The following is a 5,275-nucleotide window of genomic DNA, read 5'->3' on the forward strand; positions in this document are numbered from 1 at the left end:
AGGCTTCGCCTCCTCCTTCGGCTCATCATTCTTTGCCGAAATCATCACTTTATTTGGACATTTACGCGCCATGTGTGGTCCTTGACAAAGGAAGCATTTCATCTTCTTCCTCTTGTCCCTTGGGTTGTCTAATCCCCGCTTCGCATCTCGTGGTTTCCCATTGCCACTTGTGCTATCAGTACTGTTGCCCCCATCGCTATGTCCCCTTTCATCTTCTTCATGGTTTCTCTCACTATTGCCCCTTCCATTGGGCTTAGATGCCTCAAGCTTGTCTCCCGCCGGATCAAGCTCAACAAAGGACTCTGCTTCGGCCATGGCTACAGTAAGTTCGGTGATTCCTTGCCTTCGCAACTCCTGCTTTGCCCACGGCTTTAACCCATCCTCGAACCAATAGAATGCTTCTTTCTCGCTCAAGTCAGAGATTTGAAGCATCAACTCGCTAAATGCCCGCACATACTCCCGAACAGTTCTTGTTGCGTGAGACGACACAATTTAGCCCGAGCCTCCTTCTCGGCATATTGAGGGTAAAACTGCTTCTTCAACTCTCCTTGAAACTCCTCCTAAGTTCCAATAGCCGTTCCTCCACGTTTCTCATCCGTGGACCTACGTCGCCACCACAAGAGAGCAACATCAGAAAAGTAAATCGAAGCAGTGTTTACCTTAATGCCATCATCCTCGATGCCCATCGCTCGGAAGTATTGCTCCATTTCCCACAAGAAGTTGTCCACATCCCTCGCAGATCGTGCACCCTTAAACTTCTCCGGTTTGGGAACATCCATTGCATGTTACTTCGGCCTTGAAGACAACATCCCATTACTCAAAGCGGCTTTGTAAATCGCGAGCTCCCCTTTGAGCTCCTCCATTTCTTTCTGCATAGCTAGCACCATATCCTCGAGAGCTTCATCCCTCTCTGCCAACTTTACCTCAGTGGACTCGAGTAATTCCGTTATCTTTTCCCTATTTGTACCGAGAGAATCCAACACAAAATCTCTGAGTTGCTCCTCCATTGAGTCTAACCCATCTGTGCGTCCCTCGACCAATTCAAGCGTCTCTTTCACGTTCCCTACGGATTCCTCGAGATTCACCACTCGATTTTCCAAAGCTGTCAGCATTTCCCTCGAGCGACTGGATTTACTAGCCCTCCCACGGGTCTCCATTGGCTCACTCTGACCAACGACTTCTTTCGACATCCCAACAGTGCCTTCGAACCACTCGAATAACTTGGTTCAAAACTTGGCTCGGATACCACTTGTCACGGGGCTAGACCTTTCGTCTCGCAATCCGTGCGGCCTTAGGCGATCCGTTCGTCCAAACTCGCCCAAGTCAGCCTTAACTCCCAAAAGAGAGGATTCTTTTAGAACTCCTCCAAGGCACCAATTTATATAGCGGAAGCGATTGTGCCAAAAGAACCCCTAAGAGAACAACAGAAAGCTAAAGAAAGAAAGCACACAAAGTGTTTGAGTAAATGCTCAAGAATTCTATTACTCTTAAGAATTCAAGTTACAATGGATGATTTACAAATGAGGGGGAGGCTCTCTATTTATAGTTGAGCTCTCCCAAAACCGACGGTCAAGATACATGTACATCGACGGAAGAGATTCACTATATCCCTTGATTTTAGGGATTTACAAGATTTACCTTATCAAATCTAATCTAATCTTACAAGATATGATTCTATTCTATCTTCTAAGATTAGTTACCACAATTGCCTAAGTTGCCATGTCTTCATCATTGGGCCAACCAGGCTTCAATCTGATAGGCTTCTTTAGTAGCTCTTTGAATTGGGCCAGTTCTTGTGGGCTGAATGTCCCCCATCTAATCGATAGACCTCCATGGGGTGCTTCTTGCGGCATGGTCACGGGCTTTGCACTTTGGCCCGTGACACAAGCTCAATACACGAGCCCAGTGTGCGAGCTCGATATGTGAGTTCAATGTGTGAATTATGTAGAATCCGACTTGGACCCATTCGAGTTATAGGTTGGTAATAGTAAGTATCATAACAAAATGAGATAAAATATTATTTGTTCAAATTAGTATATCTAAAAATTTATTCAAAAATAACATTTCTAGAATGATAATTATTGCCCAATTGAACTAGTGACACCAACCCAATCAAGCACTTAATATATATAACTAGATTATTGCGCACCCACATTGTGGGAGGTGAAAAACATTTATATATAACATATATTTATAAAAGGGAAATTATTTGGTATATTGTTAATGAAGTTTTTAGACTCCACAAGCAAAGTCAAGGGAACGTAAGACTATTTTTTTTAAAAAGACTCGAACCTACGTCCGCCAACATTAACAATAATGATCATGCCAATCGAGCTAAGACTCAATCAATAACTACTCTTTTAAATTTATTTAATATAAAAAGATAATAAAAAAACGCTCAGAAACTGCTCTAAAGAACCACTTCAAATAATAAAAATTGTTCTATTCAGATTTTGAGACAAAGAAGCGCTCTGTCTATATCAAGATTGCAATCAAATATGTCAAAAATTTTCATGGGTTATCTAAACTATATATAGTCTATAGTCCAGCAATAATTGAAAAAAAATTATGAAAAATATTTTGTTGATAAAAAATGAGTGACAAAAAAAGGCAGAAAAGTTATCATAACTGTTGTAGGCCAATTTTAGCCCATTTACATCAAAACCCAATTTAGCCTTACCTAACCCACCAAAATTAAACCCAAAATCCAAAATTTTAACTACCCAAAGCCCAATTTACATCAAATCCCCAATGGCCCAAACCCTAAGCCCAAATCAAAATAAAAAAACCCTAGCCCACAACTTAAACTTTTCTCAACTAAATCTTAGCCTTTTCCACCACCAACTCCACTAGCCATACTTTTTCCACCACCAAATCCACTAGCCACACTTGCTCCATTACCTACTCCCCTAACCACACTTGCTCCACCACCACTTGTACCTACAAATGAAGACATAAACAATAAAAAAAATATTTTGTAAATGGCTATATAAGCCTTCTCATATTTTGTATATGAGGGAATTTTTTTTGGAGAGTTTTTGGGAGAGAAAGTTATTGTAAAGGATTTTTGGAGAGGTTTCTTTTTAAAGTAATCAAGGAGAAGAGTTATTGTAAAGGCTAGTTTTTGGAGAAGCTAGTTTTTTTTGGAGATTAATCAAAGATCAAAGCAAAAAGAGGTTTCTTTGTCTATTCTCGTTTTAAGTTCTTTGTTTACTTATTGTTTTCCTTTCAATCTTATTTTGTTTCTTTTATATGAAAGTAAAAAAATAAAAGGAGGAAGCTTACCAATTTTTACCGAAAAACTTTTTTTTGAGGTTCGGCTGCCGTGTACAGTGGCGCCGACGGCGGTCCGACGACCGGACGATGGCCGGCCTTGTGGCCGGAAATCACCCACCCTTTCTCTCTCTCTCTCTCTCTCTCTCTCTCTCTCTCTCTCTCTCTTTTGTTATTATTATACTTCTTAATATTATATTATATATATCCTTTTAATATATTAGGTATATTTTAAATTCTATATTACGTATATATATTTTTATATTATTTTATGTATATATCTTTAATACTATATTATTTATATACATATACATTTTTTTCTATATGTTATCTTATGTATATATTTTAACTATATTATGTATGTATTTTTAACACTATATTATGTATATATTTTTAATATTATCACGTATTTATTTTTTATATATGTACATGTTTATGTAGTATTATTAATAGTATTGTTTTTAAATATCATTATTATTTCTAATATATATTATGTACACTTTTTTATTTCTATTTTATTTTTTATTTGTCAATATTAATTATTATTATTCTAATATTTTGATATTTTGATAGTTTGATATTTTAATATTTTATATTTTATATATTTTATTATTCACATCATTATTCGCATTTTTTTACAATAATATTCTTAGATTTTTTACTATCATTTTAGAAACTTTTTACATTTTAATTTTAAGAATAAGGCAATGTACCGATTTTAACATTAAGTTATCGATTTCATCGCTATGTTGGGTGAAATTAGTCGGCTCGTGTTAAAAACGGGACGTCCTTCTAAAAAACCAAAAACTTGCAACTTCTCATTTCCTTCAATCGGATCACACTTAAACGTCAAATTGAATTCGTATTTTTGAAAATCAAGACAACACGTGTTTAATAAGATACCAATTTTGGGCGTCGCGAGGGTGCTAATACATTTCTCGCGCGTAACTGACTCCCGAACCCAGCTTTACTCTGGCTTTTGACGTAGACCTAAATTCGGCCTTCATTTTTGTGCAAGAATAAATTTTCTTTTCTAAAAAAGGATGATTTATTAGGTGTCCGGTCACACCTAGAAAAAAGATCGGTGGCGACTCCCTTTTTTAATAAAATCAAAAGTCAGTTTTTTAAATTTTCAAATAATCGCCTTAATTAGCGACCGAAAGTAAAAGAAAGTGAAATTTTTACGTCGTTACAGTTGGCGACTCCACTGGGGACAAAATTTTTGAGAGTCGAGTCGAATTAAACGCGGGGTCAAAATTTTCAAATTTCCTTGTTCAAATTAATATTTAGTTGTGATCCTCAAATTTTGTTTTCAAAAAAAAATCATGCATTTGCATCATGTTGTAAATATTTTTCTAACTTGTTTTATCTTTTGCTTTTCAGCTCTAAGTTTTTATAGTTTTAGTTTCGTAGTTTTAAAATAAGATGAAAGGTTTGTGAGTTTCTCCCCACACACCGTGCACTTGCATTTTACATAACATAAGCTCTCTACCCGGGCTCCGTCCGTTTAAGTGAAAGTAAACGCTATGCCTTCGTGAGTTAACTCGTCCCTCCACATAAGCTAGTGAATACTTTCGGGTTACATATGACGTATGCTTTCGTGAGTTAACTTGTCCCTTCGCATAGGCATAAGTAAATGTGATCCCTCGAATTGAACTCGCAAGCCTGTGATAGGCAATGACCGAGGCTTCGTCTAATCTTAGCAGATGACAGTACGGACAATTCGAGTACCTGGCTAGAACCAAAACCACATATAGTGAACCGTACGAGCCCCCTAACTAGAGCTATGCCGAACCTCCGCTTGTTCCATAGTCACCAAAATAAGTACACGAGAGAAACGCCTCTTACCTTTTGCACTTTCACTTTGTATGCAAGGGGATTGGGTTGGTTTAATAAACTAGATCGGGTAGCGTAATTTGATAAATTTTCCATGATTTTTTTTGCCTATATTTGACTACAAACCAGGGTTGTTCGTCTTTGTTTTATTTTCATCATGTATTAT

This window comes from Gossypium hirsutum, chromosome A13, assembly GCF_007990345.1.
Source record: "Gossypium hirsutum isolate 1008001.06 chromosome A13, Gossypium_hirsutum_v2.1, whole genome shotgun sequence".
In the NCBI taxonomy this organism is placed as follows: Eukaryota; Viridiplantae; Streptophyta; class Magnoliopsida; order Malvales; family Malvaceae; genus Gossypium; species Gossypium hirsutum.